This window comes from Microtus pennsylvanicus, chromosome 15 (assembly GCF_037038515.1).
Source record: "Microtus pennsylvanicus isolate mMicPen1 chromosome 15, mMicPen1.hap1, whole genome shotgun sequence".
NCBI lineage: Eukaryota > Metazoa > Chordata > Mammalia > Rodentia > Cricetidae > Microtus > Microtus pennsylvanicus.
In genome coordinates this window covers 40,184,498-40,208,458 of record NC_134593.1, presented here as the reverse complement: position 1 = coordinate 40,208,458, position 23,961 = coordinate 40,184,498, and positions in this window count along the sequence as shown.

The window sequence follows — 23,961 nt, the reverse complement described above, 5'->3', positions numbered from 1 at the left end:
CCTGGCAGTTTGATGTCTCCTCATTGCTTTGGAAATCACTTCTCCTACCCAAGATTCGTCATTATAGCTAAACGTCTCAACATTCATCGTATGCTGAATCCATTCATCCATAGGTGCTGATCTAGACTTTAAAGGCCCAATTATCTTTTTGCATTCTATGTTTGCATTCTCAAAAGCTAGAGATTCAAGAAGTATTCGTCTAGATTCTGGGTCTGTTACCCCTATGTCCAGAGCCTTAATCAATCTTTGCAAAAAGTCAATAAAGGGTTCTCTCTGTCCCTGCCTAATTCTGGTATATGATTCAACCCTTTTTGCTGGATCTTGTATTCTATTCAAAGCATTTAAAGCTGCTTGGTGACATAGACACAGTACTTCATCGTCATAAAGAGCTTGGACCTGTGGATCAGCATATTCTCCTGCACCAAGAATTTGATCTTGGGAAACCTCAATACCTTTTGCTCTTCCTTGCTGTTCCATATGTTTGGATTCTTCTCTGAAATAAATTCCAAACATCAAGGAAGGTCCCTTATCTAAAACTGCAGACACTAACTGATGGAAATCATGGGGGATAGCTCTAGCATTAGAAGCCCAAGTCTTTATCATTTCCTTTACATATGCATTGTGCAAGCCAAAATTAACAACAGCTTGCTTAATTTCTTTCAGATCATTCATTGCTATTGGTGTCCATCTAGCTTCTCTGACTCCCTTTGAGCCTTTAGAAGTTGACGCTTTGTCAGAATTAAGTATAGGGTATGTCGCTAGAACCCTGGGTAAGCCAGTTCTAATAGCTGGTGGAGGCATTGTATCCTGTCCTTGTGCCTCCTTACTCTGTTCACCAGCTGCAATAATTTCTCCAATCTTTTCAAATCTTTTTATCATTGTCTCTCTTAAATCCTGAATCTCTTGACCTGTATATATTTCCAGTGATTTCACTGAGGTATCAATTTTTTGGTCCCCATTCTGCACCTGTGATTCCAAAGCTTTAATTTTTTCCTTCAAAAATAACATGTCCTCCTTAGACTTTTCTTGTATATCATGTAGATTCCCATCTTGGAGGTACATTCTGTCTGTTACCTTATCAAAACTTTGTGATAAACTCTGAAGGTCAAATTCAATAGCCTGAACCCTTTCAGGTAACTTTCTAATACCCTTGGATATGGAATCAATTTTGTCTGTCATAGTATCCACTTGTTCAGATAACCTCTGATTTTCAATAATTTTAATCCTGTCAATTAGTTGTTCATTATTAGTTCGTAAAGATTCTATCATTCTTAGGAGTGCCATATTCTTCCTTAATGATAGAATATGAAAAAGAAAACTGAAGCCTAGTAACAAGCAAATTAAGGTATTCCCATAATCATATAGACCTTGTATGATGTAATTCATTGTATTAGTAAATACAAAATTACTAATCCATTGTATTAGTGAAAACAAAGCAGTAAAATTTGCGTTAGAAACGAAAATTGCCATATTACCTATTGTCCAGCAGGTGGCGCTGTTGCAGAATCGCGATGAAAACATGGTCCTGTTTCAGTGCCTTAGTAGATGTTAAAAACTGGAAAACGCAAGTTTCTCAACAAAGTAAATGTAATTAAATCAATTCCAGAGACGGAACCAGAAACCCAGAATCCAGGGGTAGAGAAGAGCAATCTGGAAGCTGCTTATGCCTCCACGTGACAGAGTCACCCTGAGGGGTTGCAGCTTTCAGCAACCACGTGCTCTGGTTCGCGCCACTTTAAGAGCTGTGCTTGCAAGGGAGATCTAAAAACAACTCAGAAAAGAGCAAACCACGGGAGGCCAAGGCCGCCGCTGCAAGGCACAGGCAGCGGCTGAGGAAGCAAGGGCTCCCGCCAAGCCGAACTTGCGGCCGCCAAGCCGAACTTCCGGCCGCCAAGCCGAACTCGCGGCTGCGAGCCGGGAGAGGTTCTAAAACCAAACGTTGGGTGCCAAAATGAAGGCGTAAGTCACAAACAATGCCACACCAAGTTGGGATTACGATTAATAGGGTGATATTTATTTAAAGGGGAAAAAACTTACAGATCACTGTCCCAGGCAACGGCCCTCTACGCAACGCAACCAGGAGTCTAGTCGCCGGCGGAACGCAACGCAACCAGGAGTCTAGTCGCCGGCGGAGCAGGAAGTGAAGAGAGAGAGGAGAGGGAAGTGGCCGCTTTTTTAAAGGGAGAGAGACCACGCCCCAAGGGGCTGGTATCTCAGCGGCGATAGGCTGGAGGAGTGGGAGGACCTCCCGCAACAATCACCCTTGGAGTTGCAGTCCAAACATTTTGTCACATGTGATTTATAACAGTTGAAACCATAGGTATTTGTGAAATACCTTTAGAGGATTGTGTGTTTGCACTTTATTTCTGAAGTTTTCTTTGAATCGTACAAGAGAATTTCAATCTAAGGACCCAAATAATTAAATTTCTTGCATGATTATGACCTTTACTAGTTTCCATTAGTACTCAGATTTTATCTCAGTTTTACTTTAAGGCTCACATTCAGTGACTCTTTTTGACAATGATAATGAAAAGAAAATAATTTTATGTTATTATTATATTTCTTATTCTCCTTTCAATTTTTGAAACCTCATTTCTGCATGGTCATCCTTATAACTCAACAAAATTACATTTTGATTATATAAATTAGAAAATCAGTAAGAAATAAAAGAAAGTATAATCACAGATAATCAGCCTTGTGATAATTGATGTCTATTGTTGGCTATATAGTTTCTTTCCAGTAGAAAGCACTGTTTCCTACACAGAATACCTTTTAAATAATTTAGTAGCCAGACAAATTAATTTTCAGTCTTTAATAAGATACCTCACAATTTAGAATCCCCTAGTGATATGAAAACATGCTTTGTCCTTTCTATTACTTTCATTTAGCAGTTGCAGCTATAAAATAATTATTAAATGTTTCAACATACAATATATAAATCATTGACTTTCATTAGTCAGTTCATAATGCTCCCAATCAAGCTTCCTGGATGCAAACTACCTCCAGTACTTCTATGAGACTTGGGACTTTTCTATTTTAGTTGCAATGCATATGCCCTTGGCTAATTCTGTTTTCAACTTGCATGAGTCAAGATAATTCTGGGATATAGGTATACATTACAGTTTCTCATTTGTTTCCTATGCTGAGGCTAAGGCTCCTCAAACTTTTCTGAGCCACTGTGTAACTGATGGCTTGCCCCAAGGCTTTCTTTCTTTGAGCAGTCTTGACTAGATGCTGTATTTTATTTGTGTAGCATCAGAGATACATTTCTAAGTTGATTAAACTTAAATAACTGTTTCTTACACAAAAACAGGAAGAACAGGCTCCTGAAACACTGTGCTGTACAGTGCTGAACTTTTAGTTCTAGGAATTTGATCAAATTAGTGACTATTAATGAAATGAGCATATCAATTAAGATATCATGAAAATCAGAAGGACTAGGTACTATTTATATTATCTTTTAACGTGTTTATTATATGCCCAGGCTTAATAAATTAAGCAAACTAAACTTTCACAGCTTTTTTTTGCACAGAAGTTGAATACACACACAGAGAGAGAGAGAGAGAGAGAGAGAGAGAGAGAGAGAGAGAGAGAGAGAGCGAGAGAGAGAGAGGCAAGTAATTAAGAATGAGAGAGAGCAAGGGAGGCCAGAAGGAAAAACTACATGACAATCTGCTATGATTATTTAAGCATATACAGAACAAAAATGTCAGCATGTTTGTAAGCTCAGTATTGAAAAATACTCATTTCATTGCCTTTTTGATATTTTTGATGATATTATTCTAGATTTGTTTTGGAGACAATGTTTTCTCTCTCATTTACATTGCATAAATACCCTTGTGCTTTGTTTGAGGCCATAACCTTTAATACTCTATCTTGGCCTCCTTTCTCTTCCTTCTCTTCTTGGGTTCCCTCTCCTCCATTGTTAGTCTACTTTCTTATACTCACAACTTTTGAGGGAGAGGGAAATGGGAGGCGGTGGTGGGGAAGAGACAGAAATCTTTAATAAATAAATAATTTTTTTTTAAAAAAAGATACTGTTTCATGAGCTTTGGAATGCATTGCACCAAGAGTAAATAAGATTTACTCCTTCTGCATATCAGAGGTCACACATCCTCAGCAAAATTTGACTGTTTTGCTTGTTTTACTGTTTTATTTTTATTTTTGTGTAATACTCATTCTGATGATGGCAAGGTGGAATCTCAGTGTGTATTGATTTTCAAGGATTGTGTGTGTGTGTGTGTGTGTGTGTGTGTGTGTGTGAGAGAGAGAGAGAGAGAGAGAGAGAGAGAGAGAGAGAGAGAGAGAGAGAGAGAATTTTATGTTCTGAAGGGGGCAGGAGGCACATTGGATAATTTCCTACTGAAATTACAAACATTTATGACTCCCTTTTTGAGATTCTAGTATCTGAACTCTGGTGTTTTAGTAGAGTAATAAGTGCACCTAACATATTACCAGTATGTTGTATATAGCTCCTAATAGTTTTGAAGTCCTTGAAAACAGTACACATCTACATCTTATTTTTATAAGAATACCTGTATCAATTTTCAAAAAACTAAAAAAATCCATTAGATATAAAAATTTATATAGATGTGTAAAAGGGGTCAAATAACCAACGAAATATATATGATTATTTTTCATTTATATTTATTGCAAACATTTTTATCTTTAAAAGGAGCATTGTTGAAGGGCTTACTATAATTTTGGTGGATTTTAAAAAATGCAGCAAATATTGTTTATATTTCTTTTATTACGAAGTTGTATTAACCAATGAAAATACAGAACCTACTGAGAAAAAAAAGATGGTGATATGTTTAAAATTATGAATGTAAATGTTTAAAATACAATTATTTTTATTTTGTAGGCAATAAAACACATCTTTAAGCAGGTATTTCATATGAATTATTAATTTTTAAGGATATACTTAGTACTTAGTAAAAGAATACAATTGAATTGACATATTTTATATGGTTTTATAATGTCTACAGATGCATATTGTCAATATAGCAGGGTATTATTGTTCCAGATAAAAACAATTTAGAGGCTAATAAAAATGGATGTTTTTATTAAAGAATATAATACTAACAAGCATTAGAAACCATTTTGTTTCTGTGTGTCAAGGATTAAGCAGTGATATTGTGCTTATGAATATATCGGCAATATTCTGAAAAAGTAACAGCAGTTGGCACTTACTGCTGTAATCTATAATGTCCCCTCTATCACTCCGAGTAGATAACAGCGTTCCAACAGCTAAAATCTGTTATCGCTCATCTGAATAGGCAGAATGCCCTTAAAGGAAGCATTGCTTGTTTCTGAAGGGTCCCTAGCAATTTTCAAGCTTTCATAAACCTTGGTAAATCTCAATAGCAGTTATTGAATTGATATTAAATTAATTGTAAAATGGAGAAGAATTAGTCTTTATTTTGTACACGAAACAGAGCTTTGTGTTCTACTATATTAGACAGAGTGCATATTTCAGAAAATTATTTTTTTCTTTTGAATTGTTTTCAGACTACATATTTTTAACATGGGTTTTGCAACTAGCGAATCACAGACAAACATGCATAACATAATCCCAAATATCCTCAAATCTCCTAGTTCACTTTTCCAAGAGACCATATTAACAGTATATTTTGTATATCTCTTAATTGTTTTAAAGTCCTTGAAAACACATACTTTTCCAAGAGAACATATTAACGGTATGTTGTATATAGCTCCTAATAGTTTTGAAGTCCTTGAAAACAGTACACATCTACATCTTATTTTTATAAGAATGCCATATATGACAACTGTTCTGTATGCTCATGTCATGCAAATCAATCAATTTTATTTTCGTGAATGTATATCAGATAATTTTTGGATATTCCAAGATTCAGTTAACCAGTATATTTATGAGTATCTAGAAATTCTACAAGAAGTAGCTTCAAATATATCTCTTTATAAGCTAATTCCTTCTCACCACAAATTTTTTACCAAGTAAAATATTCAGTTTTAATCAAATGCATATTACTATTTTGTTTTTGAGCAGATTTATTTGTAAAACACATGTGTAATTAGCACATTAATAAAAATGTATTTAGGTGCTTAATTCGATTAATATCATCAGCATTGAATATAATTATCATTATTCTTATTTTATGACCTTGTTAATGAATACTCTTTATCATTTATTTTTTTCCAAATTGACAACTTGATTTAACATCTTTTTATAAAGTTATATTAAGTTGCATTTTAAAAAAAACTTCACTTTAAAAATTCATCTCATAGTCTTTTCTGTGGTGATATGTTGTTTGTGCTATAACAAATAGAGGTCACCTGAGGACCAGCGTGTGGAGAGAATCACTAGTTAGCCATGGAGGCCAGGCAGGGGTGACACACACCTTTAGTCCCAGCAAAGGGGAGACAGAGGCAGATGGATCTCTGTGAGACCAAAGCCACCCTGAGCTACACTAGACTGACTCAGTCTGAAAGAGAAACAAGCAGGCAGTGATGGCTCACACCTTTAATCCTAGTGCTTGCTAGTCACACACCTTTAATCCTAACACTAGGGAGATGGAGACAGGAAGGGATATGACTGGGCAGAGAGAATATTTGACACGAGGAGACAGGAGCACAAGCTCGTCAATCTGAGGACTTGTAGAGATAGGATACCCCATTCAATATAAGGGTTTTGTAGGGGTAAGAACTACTGACTGACTGCTCTGATTCTCTGATTGTTCAGTCTTAGGCCCCTTGATATCTAACACTGGCTTTTATTATTAAGACCAATTTATATTCATGCTAAACTTTTCTGTTTCAATTTGACTGTAATTTTATAAATTTATGATATGTTATTCTATCTAATACTACTTTTGTTTTTAAATATTACTTATTTTTGTTATATTTATTTGAATGATTTTCTTACATGTATATCTATGCATCATGTGTGGACAGTGCCCATGAAGGCCAAAAGAAGGCATTGGATCCGCTTGACTGTATGCTGCAAAGGGTAGTTAGCCACAATGGAGACTGGGAAATGGAGGGGGTCCTACACAAGAGCAACTTGTGTATTTAGCAGCCAAACCATCTTTCAAGTGACATTGCTTTTTAGTATAATATATATCATATTTATGATATACACATGTAAATATACTATATATTATGATCTTTTTTTAATTTATTTATTTATTAAAGATTTCTGTCTCTTCCCCGCCACCGCCTCCCATTTCCCTCCCCCTCCCCCAATTAAGTCCCCTCCCCCAGCCCGAGAAGCAATCAGGGTTCCCTGTCCTGTGGGAAGTCCAAGGAACCCCTACCTCCATCCAGGTCTAGTAAGTTGAGCATCCAACCTGCCTAGGCTCCCACAAAGCCAGTGCGTGCAGTAGGATCAGAAACCCATTGCCATTGTTCTTGAGTTCTCAGTATTCCTCATTGTCCGCTATGTTCAGAGAGTCCGGTTTTATCCCAGGATCTTCCAGACCCAGGCCAGCTGGCCTTGGTGAGTTCCCAATAGAACATCCCCATTGTCTCAGTGTGTGGGTGCACCCCTCGCAGTCCTGAGTTCCATGCTCGTGCTCTCTCTCCTTCTGCTCCTGATTTGGACCTTGAGATTTCAGTCCTGTGCTCCAATTTGGGTCTCTGTCTCTGTCTCCTTTCATCGCTTGCTGAAGGTTAATATTCAGGAGGATGCCTATATGTTTTTCTTTGGGTTCTCCGAATTTAGCTTCTCTAGGATCGCTAATTATAACCTCAATGTCCTTGGTTTATGGCTAGAAACCAAATATGAGTGAGTACATCCCATGTTCCTCTTTTTGGGTCTGGCTTACCTCACTCAGGATAGTGTTTTCTATTTCCATCCATTTGTATGCAAAATTCAAGAAGTCCTTGTTTTTTATTGCTGAGTAGTACTCTAATATGTATAAATTCCATACTTTCTTCATCCATTCTTCCATTGAAGGGCATCTAGGTTGTTTCCAGGTTCTGGCTATCACAAACAATGCTGCTATGAACATTGTAGAGCATATACTTTTGTTGTATGATAAGGCCTCTCTTGGGTATATTCCCAAGAGTGGTATTGCTGGGTCCAGGGGTAATTGATCCCGAGTTTCCTGAGAAACCGCCATACTGCCTTCCAAAGTGGTTGCACAAGTTTGCATTCCCACCAGCAATGGATGAGTGTACCCCTTTCTCCACAACCTCTCCAACAAAGGCTATCATTGGTGTTTTTGATTTTAGCCATTCTGACAGGTGTAAGATGGTATCTTAAAGTTGTCTTGATTTGCATTTCCCTGATTGCTAAGGAAGTTGAGCATGACCTTAAGTGTCTTTTGGCCATTTGAAGTTCTTCTGTTGATGTAATCCACCATATAAATAAACTGAAAGAAAAAAACCATATGATCATTTCATTAGATGCTGAAAAAGCATTTGACAAAATTCAACACCCCTTTATGATAAAAGTCTTGGAGAGATTAGGGATACAAGGGTCATACCTAAATATAATAAAAGCTATTTACAGCAAGCCGTCAGCTAACATTAAATTAAATGGAGAAAAACTCAAAGCCATCCCACTAAAATCAGGAACACGACAAGGCTGTCCACTCTCTCCATACCTCTTCAATATAGTGCTTGAAGTTCTAGCAATAGCAATAAGACAACATATATATTATGATCTTATATATGTATATCTTTTTATGATTATATAAATGCATTTTGTACATAATATGTAATGTATATATATAATTCCTTGCTATTTTGCATTTTAAAATATTCTCCCATTTGTAAATATTTTTCTAAGATGTATTATAGATTTTGATTTTGTGTTTATATCTTCCATTGTGCAAAGTATCTTACAATCATCTATTTAATCTAGATTTTAATCTTGTTGTTTATTTTTGTTTATTTCTTAAAATGCATCATAAACTGACTTCTGTTCAGAGAGATAGGCACATAATACTTAACTCTATAATATTCTAATTTTCAATATTTTACACACAGAATTAATATTAATTACATTTGTGTCTTGCAAGTAGATCAACACATCCTAATAAATTCTACTCCTTCTACTGTGAAACATATCCTTGCACCTAGGTTTTAATCCTTGCATATATCTCACAAATAAGTTTTCTTTAATCTTTTAATCACCCCTAATTTTGATTTTTGTTTATTATTATGTATCCTTTGTATTTCTGGAAAAAGTGACATGTTTACATGGATGAGCATGTGTATGTATGTGTGTGCTCAAAGATTTCTCAGAGATATTTTTCTTCAGTATTTCCTTTGATCTGTCACAGACGCTGACAGGGTAAAGGGCTCTGCCACACTCAGACTTTTATCAGAAAATTCAGTTTGCTGGTTTTTATGGAATGCTGTAAATATCTCCTGGCTACAAAAGCACAGACAACTTTTTATGAACCAGTTCAAGCATTCCCTGTGAAAGCAGAAAGTCCTGTGTGAAAAGTTAGAAGTTTGACTAACTCTTCATGGAATGGATCAACGCACCATTGTTTCTGTTTGCTTATTGAAGTGATATTGAACACTTAAGAGTTAATATTAATAGACATTTGCTTAGTAACCAGCTGTTGTATTAACCAAGTCTAAATTATTTTTTTTCTTTCTTTTTTTTTTACTGCAAATTATTTGCAGTTATTTACATTTCCAGTGTCATTACAAAAAGACCCCCAGGAGAAATCTTGGTCATTTAATGTGAAAGAATGGTACAACTTACAACAATAATAAATGCATATATTGTTACCTAAAGAAAAAGTAAATCACATAAGAAGAAAGGAAATCAGTGCCAAAATTCGTAGTAAGTATGAACTGTGTTCTTGCTCCTCTTTGGTCTGTAACCCAAACACCTAGAGGACCACTTTAAAGAATTCAGACTGAGGATCAAGTGCAGAGCTGGGTGTGGCCACTCCCTAAGTCCATTACCTCCTCCCTATATATCAAATTCTAGGGACTGACTTTCTCCCTGGAATGATGCTTAAAAATGGGGAGGAGGTCATTCATTTTTGTGAATGGCTCTCTTCTTTTTTTTTATTTCTACTCTTAAAAGTAATACCTAAAATATGAGATCATAACATAATTGCTTTACTAAGGAACCTCTGATTATAACTTCATGCTTGCTATCCACTGTTTCTCTTTTCATAACGATATTCACGTCATTCATAAAACTGGACTTTTTCTGGAATATACAGTTCTATTTTCCCATTATCATTTATGTCAGTTGTAGGGGTTTTTTTAGGTATCTTTTGTTTAATTAAAATGTTTTTCTGAGGCTGCTTTTTCAAGTAGATGGTATAGCCATGTGAAAGTCAATACAAATGGGTAAAAGAAGAAGAACCAAATATCCAAAAAGTCTTTGATATATAGCTAAAATGTATAAAAGTTAGTTCTGTTTGCTCAGAAGGATTTCAAAAATAATTTATGGAGCAAAACAATAAATAAATAATACATAAATAACCATAGCTAGCAATTGTCTTACAATTGTATCAATCACAAAATAATTGTAAATGTTAGATAATATGTCGATATTCCATGCTTCCCATATTGGTATGTTTCCAAAGATATCTGTGGAAAACCAGTGAAAAGTCTTTACAAGAAAGCACTAATATAAAGGAAATGAGGTGGGCTGGAGAGATGGCTCAGTGGTTAAGAGCATTGCCTGCTTTTCCAAAGGTCCTGAGTTCAATTCCCGGCAACCACATGGTGGCTCACAACCATCTGGAATGAGGTCTGGTGCCCTCTTCTGGCCTGCAGACATACACACAGACAGAATATTGTATACATAATAAATAAATAAGTATTTAAAAAAATAAAAGAAATGAGGTGATCAATTCACAGTCACTTCCAAACCAGAAATGGCATAGAGCAGTGGTTTTTAACCCTTCTAATGCTGTGACGCTCATGTTGGGGTGACCCCCAAACGTGAAATGTATCTGTTGCTATTTCATTTGTAAATTTCTATTGCTATGAATCTTTAGATAAATATCTATATTTTTCCAATTGTCTTATGTTACTCCTGTGAATAGGTCAGAACCCCATGCTGAGAATCACTAAAAAAGGAAGTCTGGCAAAACCATTTAGAAAAAGAGACGTGATAAAAAACCAATTTGCAGTCTGGAAGAACTACATTTAATTTGAAAACTGCTTTTAATTTATTGAGTAAATCAATCAAATATACAAATAAGCAAATTTGAACATTTATTGGTAATATTTTAAAGATACATACAATAAACTTGAACCAGATGCATGCTAAATATCATTATTCCCACTATATTTTGTAAATGGAAGGTACAAGTAGCAAATTCTAGCAAAATTTAAAAAACTAAAAATATGAATGTATACTACAAAGATTAATAAAAAGAAAAACTGTCATCAGTCATGAACAAGATAGCAGAATTTAAGACATAATATTAATATTGTTCAGTATAATTATGATTTAAATATTGAATAGTTATAATTAGATAGGAGAACATTATTATTATTTTTCTTATATGCCTTTATGGTGTGTGTGCATGTGTTTGTGTGCTTGTAAGTGTACGTGCATGTATATGAATATATGCATGTATGCTGTATGCATGCATGTGCATATGTTTATATATGCCATGGCACCTGTGTGGATGTCTAAGGCCAACTTTTAAAATGTAGTTTTGTCTTTATACCCCATAGATCCCAGGGATCAGACTTGGCAGAAGATTTATTTATCTACTTAATTATTTTACCATTCCTATCCATGAAGTTTTTAAGTGCCACATATAAACTGAAAAGTGTAAGATACAGAGGTTTAAATTAGTGATAGATAAGAATCTTGGTAGAATATTTAACATTTTACTAGAATAAATAAATTATTTGTTAATATAAAGATATGCAGTATTGATAAATGATGCTGCTTAAAATTTGAAGATTCAGAAGACTCAATAATTAATATTTAAATTTCCAAATTTATGTTCATAATATGAACAATATTTTCCAGATCAACATACTGATTGACTTAAAAATATGAATGCAGAATAACTACAAGAATATAGAAAAGGTTATTAAACTCAGACTATAAAACAGTAGGTGCTAAGGAGACAGATTTCGTCTGAGAGATATGCTAATTAAATGATTTTCATGAATACCTGAGGAAATTTTAGTCAGTTCACTAGATGAGTGACCAAATACTGTCTGTAGTTTAGCACGTGGGAAACACAACATCATTCAAGAACAAAAAGCAGAATTGCCTCTTTTTATGGTTGTCCCTAAACTTTCTGAAGATTCCTTTCTCATGTACTAGTCAAAACCAAACTGAGTTTCTTTGCTGATTTTTCAAAGACAGGGGCCGATTTACACCTGTGTAGGCACGCACATCCACCTCTATAACCTCGTTTGCAGATTAGGAATCATTTTCTTAGCATAGCTCCATCACAGAGTCTTTTGCCCTGTTCACATTGCTAGCATATGTTCCTCCCCTGGCATGTTTTTGTGCCCACCCTGGACAGCTAATCCAGGGTAGTTGTATTTCCAATATTAGTCAAGTTTTGTATTTTTAAAAGTTTTTCAAGATTGAAAATGAGCCAACATATTTGAAGGTAGTCTTAGATTTTCTTCCTGAGAATAGATAGAAGGCACAATTGAAGAAAGAAAGAGTGCTTCATTAATTCATTAATTCGTCTGAATTCATCTCTTTTCTGAAGTGGACATATTTGTAAAGGGAACAATTTAAATTTTGGCAATGTATGGGGTAATCAGAAAATAAATGGTATATAATGATTTGACAAAATATAGTGAACAACTAGTATGATGGATTCTGAACTCAATGTGAAATCCTGAATTGAATATGAGCACACAATTAGAAAGTGGTCTGAGCTTTCTTTTCTTATTACATCTTCTTCTTGTTATATTTCTGTTGATAAGTGAGTTAGAATGCTAAGAAAAAGATCAATAACACTTAAAGAACATTTATTATATATGGCATGCTGTACTTTTCAATATACCTTATTTCATTTATTTCTTATAATATTTTGAGAAGGCAGAGAGTGTGAGTGTGAATGAGGAAGTGAGGGAGATTTAATGGCAGTGGACAATGCAAAGAATCAACTCCTGCATAGTCATAGTTGGACCACTACACAAGTGTCATGAATATTTAATGAGTATGATGTAAATACAAAAGTTATCAGAATATTAAAGAATTTAGCAACATGAAACATCATTTAACTTGATCTCACACTATTTGAAATATACTTTACATTCACTGACAGGCTCCAAGTCACGTCACATCACAGCTATCTAGCACTGGCTTTCCAGTAATAGTTTTTCCACTTAATAGGTCTGTGCCTTCCACACTCATAGTTTATGAACACCACACACCGGTCAAATACTCACAGCAAAGTTAAACAGTCCTGGTCTAATTCTCAAACCTAGTCTGATGGATGTTTCAGGTAAATGATCCAGAAAACGTCACAAACACTTATTTTCCAGACTGGACCACTAAATATACAAGAGCTCCCTGTAACTAAGTCAGAAGGTGTGAGTAAATCCATCCGTCAGAAACTTTTACACTTTCTCTCCTGTGTAGACAGTAGTCCCTGATGACTGCCTCCTAAACTGGATTGCAGGTCAGTGATGAAGGAAGCTGGGACAAGGCTGCTGTCCCAGGAATCTACTTCTGTGCCTTTTCAACTTTTACTTCTGTGTTTGTTTTAAAATATGACATATTATAACAAATTTACCGAGTAAATAGCTGTACTAATTAGTGACTTCAGTAAATTTTGATCTCTCCACAAAAAGACAAAAGAGAATTTTAAATGTTTAGCTAGTCCCCGTACTTTGACTTATTTCTGGCCTTGTTTTAGAAAGAGGAAAAAAAAAATTATGACGTAACTCTTTAGTTTTCTACATATTGTATTCAGGTGCTTCCCAAGAGACTGTCCTTCAGGTAAAATTTAACCTTTCGTCCATTACTTCCCAGATTTATTTTTCTTTAGTTCTTCATTAATATGACTCATGAAGTCTCCTTAGAAAGAATCATATCAAATGTTTGTTGCACCAGCTCCTTGGCTACTCACGTCAAGAATAAACAATATTCCTAGTTTAAGAACGTTTCAAGAAAATTTATTTAAAAATGCATACTTTGGAACTATCGAAACAAAACAGCAACTGTAAAATTATTCCCATTGATTTTTAAACTCACAAGTGCACATGAAATAGGCAATTCACTTTTTTGTTTTATTTTTTAAAATATATTATGCTTGAAAAAATAATTTAAATTAAAATTGCTAGCTACATGGAGATGATAGCAGAGAAATCACAGAGTAAATTGTTCTAATGAATAAAACACACAGAGGGAAGGGTTGCTTTACAAAATAAAAATGCAACTAATTAAAACCCTTGGATATTGGAGTCTAGGTAAAAATTCCACATGATGTTACTATCTTCACTCTTTCTCCATATAATAGAAAATGCATTTGGAAAACTTTGTATAAAGAAAAGTAATCAGAAATAATCTGCTCTCTAGAACACTGGGATTGAAAATCTCCATGAGGATATAATTCAAGGACTATTACCTACCTGTGACCATTCTTGGAATCTCTCCACAGGAACATAGAAAGTCCAAGGAAAGCTTTAATAAACAAATGACTTTCAAGGGATCATTTCCTTCCATCTCATCCAGGTTTAGAATCCGGAAGCCTTTTCACTTCTGAGGTTTAATAAAAACCTTTCTCATGTTTTAGCACTATGGAACTGCTTACTTCTAACAAGTTTCTGCACTTATTACTTGGTGACATTTTCAGACTAAGCTGAGAACAATCAGGGAATGCTCACAACCAAGCAACAAAAATCCTTTTAAAATGTAGGCGATTCCATTCATTTTGATACTGTATATTTATTTTGGAGGAATTTTCTTAAGTATTCTTACTATATATCATGTAGCACATCTGTTTTAAGTGAGATGCTAAAACTTAGAACAACTATGGCAATCTCAATAGTAGTCAGCAGGGAATGGGTTAGTTGCACTGATTTCATGACTTCTAGACAGAAATAGCTTCTATTTGGAGAATAATGGTCACTCTTTCGTAGTTACAAAATCACATTTAATATCATTTAAGGTATAGAATTTCTTCTAAGTGGCAAGCAAGGAGTTTGAAGAAAAGTTTTATAGAGCTGCAATTTGAGTCAAAATTCCCTTCTTAAAAAAATGTGTCATTTACTGATGCCCATGTTCTAATAGATTTAATCATGGGCTTAGGATTTTTCCTCACCTCTTTCCAGACAAAGTTTTTTAAGTTAGAGTAGATAACTAGAGTACAATTGCTAGAGATTGTGGCAGTATGTCTAAAGAGGCATCAGTTAATTCCTACTAAAGTGCTGCTGAGACCCAAGCAAATGTTCCTTATCTTACACCAAGGGAGAAAAATAGGAAGGAATGCAGGTAACCCCAAGGAGCCTTTGTCAAGATGAGGTCTTTAATACGAAGACTCTTAGCCTTCCTAGTGCTGTGACCCTGTCTTACAGTTCCTCGTGTGGTAACAACCCTCAACCACACAATTATTTCTGTTGTTACTTCGTTGCTGACATTATATTACTGTTATGAATCCTAGTATAAATATCTGATGTGCAAGATATCTAATGTGTGACCCCTGTGAAAGGTCCATGACCCCCAAGTTGAGAACTGCTGCTCTAATCCTATCGGACAATTGGAAAATATACCACTGGTTGTGACTTTGGCATTTTCTACACTTCTTCCTTCTCTCCTTCCTACTTTTCTTCTGTCCCTCCTTCCTTCCATATGTCCATTTTTCCATCCTCATTATTCCGTGTCCCCTTTGAAATAATTATATTAAAATGTAATTCCATTTAAATTATTCTCTGATGTCATATTTATTTCCCTAAAGTAAAAGATGAAAATTAGTATATTTTTTCTCCAATACTCTTTTGAAATAATGCATGATTTTAAGATATTTCTGGAGATACCTTCCAATTTTTTCAATTTAAAAATGATTTGAGTATAAAAAACAGAAGACAGAAACCTTCTCAGTGCCTCTAAGACAGAATGGGAGACAAAGAAAGAAAGATCCAAGTCCTGGTGCGAGGCTCTCTGCCCCTGTCCCAGAGGAGAAAACAGGAACTCTATTTTCGTGAGCAAGGGGGGGGGGGGAGGGGAGAGAGACAGAGACAGAGAGAGACAAGGAGAGAGAGAGAGAGAGAGAGAGAGAGAGAGAGAGAGAGAGAGAGAGAGAGAGAGAGAGAGAGAGAGAAAGGAAGAGAGGGAGAATGAATTAGATTCAAAGAGGTGAAAACGATGAAAAGAGGGCTGAGATCGGGGGCCTGTTGCTACCCAAGAACATGGTGATATCTGGACCTGAATTGCTGCCATGGACCATGTCTGCACTAGTGGTCCTGCCGCAGCCGTGGTCTATTGTTGATTTCTGTGCCACCTGTTTCCACTGAAGGCTGAGATGATAGGGCTGCGCAGAGCTGGACCAGTCACTGACTGACTGCAGTACTAGGGAGAACTTGTCTTGGCCCCCATCCGCTGGTGCGCTGGAGAGAGGGGTGTCCCTGCACCTCACCTGAGTAGCATGACAGAGCTGACTCTGTGGGCACGGGTGTGGGGAAGCTGGCCCTGAGGGTGGGAGAGTGGGAGAGAAGGTACTGCTCCCTTTGTTTTTCATGCAGTGGCATGATAGGGGAGAGATGTCTCTTCCTTACTGTTAGCCCCTTTCGCTCTGTGGTGGGCAGAAGACAGGACTCCGGGGTCATGAGAGTAAAACGGTTGGACCTACCCTTCACTGACTGCAACAGTAGGAGAGTGGGTCCTGCCCCTCACCTAGGCACTACAGTAGTGCTGACCAGTGGGTGGTGGCTTGGGTTAGTGAGAAGGGAGGAGATGGCCCCACACTCTTCCTCTGCCCTGTGGTAGCAATGACAAGGCAAAGACGCGCTCCCCATTGCCCCTTGGCACCTGGGCACGGGAGAGAGCTGACCCTCGTCCTTATCAGATACAGCACTTGGAAGAGCAGGCCCTGCACCTTGTTTGGGTAACACAGCAGAGCTGACCCTGTCGGCTGGAGTGTGGGTGAGTGGGCCCTGAGAATGTAAGGCTGAGACATCTGGCTCCATCCCTCATCTGCCATACAGTGGCGTGTACAAGAGACTGAATCCTCCCATACACCCTTTGAGGTCTGTGGTAGGAGGGAAAGCTGTCCCAGAGGTCAGAAAAGTGAGAGAGTTGGCCTTCTAATCAGCTGCAGCACTCTGAAGGGACGCGTACACCTCACCTGGCAACACAGTAAAGCTGACCCTGGTAGTGTAGGTGTAGACAAACTGACCAGAGGACATGAGAGCTTAACTCGTCCCCAACACTTGCTACTTATACAGCACAGGGTGAGTTAGCCTGGACAGTACTGGAGAGTTCACCCTGGTGTTGAAGATGAGAGAGAGCGCTAACAATCTGACCAACCCAGCAACCATCCAGACTGAGATCCAATGCTATCCCATCATCCACCCCACCTGTGAACTGCTGGAGCACACAAAGGGGCCAGATCTGCACCAAAAGTTGCAGAATATCCATGACACAGGACAACAATAGAATATCCAAGAGGAGCCCCAGTGCGAGCCTCTTATCTATGATATAGCAAAAATCAGAGACCTTGAACCAGACCAATGACTCATTGCAATGAACACTTGTGATTAGTGATATATGGACTAAAGGGTTTGCTATGTGACTCACGGTGTCACACTACAGCCTTTTCTTTTCTTTTTTGTCATTTTTTCCTCTTTTCTTTTACATTTTTCTTTGTTTTATCCTAGATAAAAATTACAAGGGTTAAGGGCAATGGGCAGGGATTGGAAGATGAGTGGGGCCAAGAAGCATAAGGTAAAACCATCAAAAAATCAATAAAATGTTATATGTTATATTTAAAATTTTTTGGGTAACTATGTTATATATCACATTTCAGACTATTCTGCTTTTATTAAGTTAAATTCTGAATTCCCTATAACAGGAGCACAATAAGTTACATTCATTACACAGTACATTATGTGTTCATTACGTTTCTAATTCCAAAAAGGAATCATGAGTCTAGACAAGGAATCTTAACTGCTTTCTTTTAATAAATTGAAGAATACATATTTTCAGCATATCATGTGCTTGTGGCTTTACCATGACATTTTTTGTTTGTTTGTTTATTTGTTTGTTTGTGAAGTGATGCATCAGTGAAGCTTGCTTTAGTTATTCCTGGAATTCATACCTATATAGCCAAATAAACTTGTAGAAATCACAAAGAAATCACACTGATGTATTACTAACACAGAAACTACTTACAATATAATTATTTCTGTTTGAAATTTTTATCTATATAATACAATAAGAATCTGAAAAGACATACAGTTTTGAAGTTGATATGATTTTGAAATAGCATTATAGTCTAAAAAAACTGATCTTAATCAAAAATCTTGCATCATTCTGACATGTGTACTGAACTATCTTGATTGTTCTGGCTAAAGTTTCATAGCTTTTTCAATCTCAAAACCACATAGGCCCTTTAAACTTCTTGCTGTTATACTGATTCTATAATGTCAAATTCTGTTTGTCTGGGGGTTTCTCTCTAGCTATGAGTTCTCCACTGCAGATATGATTTAAGTAGATGACCTTCGATTAAGCTATCATTCTCTATTGCTTTCACTTTGGTGCTGCTGTACTGGCAGCAATATAAAGGTTTCAGTAGCAATGCTTCCCATGCATGTGATAAAAGTCTGTAAAGATTAGCTTTCCCTAGGTACTGACTAGACTCTACTGGATTTAAAAGACACTAAATGTGCTCGTCACAAAGTTTCTAGAATAATAGTATATGTGTGTGTGTGTTTGTGCGTACTCTCGAAAGACAAATGCATACTCCTATAATAAGAAGATTCTGAAGGTAAAAAAAAAGCACCATATTTAGAAAAATAGGAGCAAACAGGGTCATAAATCTCATGATGCTGATTCTGATAACATTGTGGTGATAGAATTAACTATCTGTATTCAATGCAATATTTTAGAACATTATTCTATTTAAGAACAATATTACTGTTGCACCAATTTGTAAATGGAGACTACCCATTTGTTCCTGACCCAGACCCACACAAAGTAACCACACAGAAACTGTATTAATTAAAACACTGCTTGACCTATTAGCTTATGCATATTTCTAGCTACCTCTTATATCTAAAATCAACCCATCTCTATTAATCTGTGCATCACCACTAGGTTGTGGCCTACTAGCAAGTTTCCAACAAGCTCCTACAGGTGTCTTTCTCCTTGAGCGGCTACATGGCTTCTCTCTGATTCCATGTACTCTATATATCTCTGTTCAGATTTCCCCATTGGCTTTGCTCTGCTAAGCCAATGGCCCAAAACAGCTTTTATTAACCAATGGTATTCACAGCATTCAGAGGGGAATCACACATCACTGGTAGATATTAAATTCATTTCTTTGCAAGATTAACACTGATTATCTAAATCATTGAGGTAGAAACTGCCATGTGGTACATTACACCCAAATCTTTATGTCCTTAGTTCCTATGCTATGATGGCTTAAGAAAAATAAGTTCATCTTTGGCACCTGATCAGAGGATTTATTCCATATCCTTTATGTTCATTGAAACATTTCTTTATTATCATTCATAGGTACTAATATTGTTTTGCTCATATGTCACTTTTGGACATCATAAATATTGTCCAATGGGCTTTGATTCTTTTTCTTTTATTTGTATTTTTAAGGTCATTTAGCACAGATAATATTTTTCGAATGATACTAATGCAGTAGAAATCCGAACTGCCCCAATGCGGAGGGTGTCCAGAGAAGCAGTCTAGGTATTTTGTAGTTAGTGATTCAGAAGTCTAAGATGAAAATTTCCATCTAAAGCAACCAGGTTATCGCCACTCATTCTCCTCTCCATAACAAAATGGATTGTATTTTCTGGGTATGGGTACACAGGGATTCTGGCTGTTTCAACCCATAGGTAGCAAGAAAAAGAGAGAGAATGAATTAAGGAGGGTCAGACCATATAGTACTTTGTTCTTACATTTCAAGTACAAGATTAACAGTTTGACTCTGGATACTGTAGATGTGAGGTTCTCAACCTCCCTAACACTGCAACCCTTTAATACATTTCTTCATGCTGTGGTAAACTCCAACCATAAAATTATTTTTATTGCTTCTTCAGAAGTATATTCTTGCTACTTTTATGAATCCTAATATAAATAATATCTGCTTGCCCGTCGTTTTCTGTGACCCCCATGACAGGGTCTTTCAAAGTCCCAGTTGAGAATCATTACTATTAATGGAGAATACATTGCTTAAGAGAAAATTAGACCAAGTGTTTCAACTTGTTGACCTAAATGGAAACATAGCGAGAAAAACTGAAATGCTATACCAAGCTGGCTAAAGTCAGAAAACAACATTGTTGATTCATTTCTGAAAACAAAGGAACTTCAGAATCAAACTGCAGACTTAATAATAAGTACAAAATGATAAGAACAGAACAAATAAATTACTAGAAATGTGATCAAAAATCCCCATAGAGAACAAGAGAAGGGATTTGCCTCTAAAATTTCTTCTGATTTGTTGAGTATTCAAATTCTTTTCACGTTCGGGTTCTCACTTGCATTCGAATTTAGATGTGAGCTAAATGGACAGTTGTGGAATTCTGATATTTACGCACATTTTTGTAGGAAACATGGCTGATAAACAGTAACACTTCCCGATTGCTGCAGAAGTGGAAGCCAGGATATTGGTTGCATTTTCTCATCCCTAGTTTCCTAATGACTAGATTCTACTTTTAAATATATTGGTGGCAAATTGGAGAAGCATAGTTATTTTACCATTTGAAGGATGTTTATGAAAAATACACAGAAAGCATCATAAGGGACAAATAAGAATTAATCATGCCCCAGATGACAAGAAAACTAGCACAAGTAAATAATTTGTGACTAGAAGCCAACAGGTTACATATAATTAGTAATTGCTGTATGCAATTAGGAAAGAAAGCCCCAATAGGTAATCAGGACAAGGTGAAAGAGCACAATTAAGTCCATCTGTGGAGTTTGCAAATGGGTAACAGAATCTAATTCTGATATTCAGATCAATTGTTGTATCCTGAATTTATTTGAGGTCATGCCATGAAAGACTGTAGTTACTAGCCATGATTGAAGGAGAAATCAAATCTGTATTCTGTTCTCATAGTACAGGCTCTTTCAATTACACCACGATTTTAAGCAGACATTGCCTAATATTAGCTCATAAAAAAGTCGGGAACTTTTTTGACTTATATTCCTCCTCAGAAATTTTAGTTTACTGTGACAGCTGACTCAATATGTGTGTGCAGGAAAGAGCTGAAAACTGATTTCCCTCAACTAACCCTACACAATAAACCTATTATTATGTTGTTCTTCTAGATGATTTTTTTCATGTGTAGAATAAATTTATTTCACTTGGTCTGCATTACTAAGATGCATATTATTTAATGAATAAAAATTATTCTGTATCTATCTCCTAAGGTCATATGAGTTATCATTAAAAATAAACAATAAAAGAAACCATGTTTACGTAAGAAGAAAGGGTGATTTCTTTATGTGATAATAAATATATTTTAACATAATCCCAAATAGTAATGTAAACAACTTACAGGTTTCTATTCTGCTGTATTGACAAAAAACATGCATTTCTAAAAAAATAGTTTTTTACAGATGATTATATATTTGGATACTTTTCCTGCTTGGATTAAAAAAATGAGTGCTACCCATCAAAATACAACATAAATTTCATTGAATTCAGATTCCTTTGCAAATTACCATGAACTCTCTTCATTGTTTTATAAATATGTCCATGTTTTATGTTGATGCTAGTAAGCAAACAGAGTGATGCTAAATTTCATGGATCTCATCAGTGTATCTTCTCTGCTACTTACTAGTTGTTTGGTAGAGGGTGCTTATAATGAAATATTTAATGAAACTATTTGTAAGTTAAGAGCTTGTCAGAAATTCCAAACAATGTAGCAATTAGGAATAAGGTAGAATAATATAAATATATACAACATAATCATTATTAATAGAGGAATTTACTGTGACGCTTCCTTAGAAAAACAACTGCTATACTAAATGGCTGAAAACTGTCAAGAGAAACAAATTATAAGCTATTTAATGAATTGACTTTCTCTTTGTGTGTTTTCCTTGATATGGGTATATGTATGTATGTTTATGCTTTTACAGTGAGACATGTGTGCATGCGTGCATACATGTGTGTGAATATGCATAGAAGACAGAGCTCAAATCCAGGTGCTGTCCGTCCTCAGAACATTAGTTTGTTCTGTGCCATGGAATCTCTCACCGGCCTGGAGCTTGCCCAAAGGCAAGGCACTTGTTAGTGAACTTCAAAAAATTATGATGCCCATTTTTATTCCCATTTCTTATGTATTTTCAAAGTTCCAAAGTAACACTGTTCATCACATCCTTTTGGAAATAGCATTGATCTTTTCACCAAAAGTTACTTAATATTTAGATTTAAAAAAATCCTGTAAAAGTACAAAAAACTGAACCTGGTCTTTAGAACTCAGCTTTACAAAATGAAAATGATGCCCATTACAAGCAAACTGCCCATAGCTATGCTGAAGGATATCATTCCAAAAATGAATATGATACATGTTTATCTTATCATTCACTATATATAATAATATTACATATAGTAAATATATAATAAATATTAACTATACTTTCTATAGTATACTTCATTATCTAGCAGTATACACTGATCAGGAAACCCAATCCTCTCTCTCGGGGAATTTTTGCTTAGAGATGACGAGGCAATAAACAAAAGCTGAAGTATATCAAATAATAAAAATTTTTATCTGAGGTTGAAAGGCGACGAAGTGAGTGCTAAAACAAAACATTCGGGAATGGCTGACTCTCCTATTTAGGCGATCAGACGTTTCTCAATCAATGTGATGTGGACTATGAGAGCTGAAGGAACTATCAAGGCTGAAATGCACTTAGAAGTGGAATGTGTAAATGTCATGGATCTTGTGAAAGTCTGGCATAGTAGAAAATATCAAAGCAGTCAGGGAGTGAAGCAGGAAAATAACAAATAATCAAAACTTCCAAGGGGTTCTTTATGAGAAGCTATTTAATTATATTTACTTTATAATAAAGCTATGAACAAATTCTAACTGGGAGTTGCATGATCTAATATGATCTTTCTGTCTGCCCTAAAAAGATCCATATTGGTAGTTATAAGCAATTATAGTGGTACATGTGTACAATGTTAGTGCTTGAAAGAGGATGCAAAACAATCCATGGTCCCAGGGCAGTTTAACATACATAGAGAATCAATGGACAGCCTGAACTGTGTTGCAAAACCCTGGGGCCTTGGATGTAGCTGCATGGTAAAAGATTTGCACAGTAAGTAATTTAAAAGCCTCAGGAACAACCCAAAATTCTGGGGATCCTGTTACTTCATCTCAGATTGGCATATGAATACTTATCCAATAGGTTTCTTGGGGCAAGGAACCTGTGGAAAAGGACTTTCACTTAGCAAGGACTGGTAAACCTGTGGGGCAGCATTAGAATTTGCAGAAATCATTCAGTTTGCAGCCTCCGCTCTCTCATTATACTGTTGATTCTTTGGGCAATTTTAGTTTTACTTTGTCAGTCACTCATGTAACAGATGTAATTTTCCTTGGAAACTCTTTTTTTTTTCTCAAATATTTTCCCTTAGGGTTGATCAGGCAACTAAAAATTCTCAGATCTCTTACCCAGAATTACTAACTACAACTCTCAAACCTGGAAGCTTTTCTGACTCATAGAGATGGTTAGGTGCATATGAGAAAGTAACACTTGGAACATTAACTAGGTTTCACACTTCTGGAAAGGAGAGTAAGACATGCAGACACAGAGTAAGAAAAAAGCCTCACGAATATACATAGCATCAAATGTCAAGAGTAAATTACCAAGCTTAAAGACTC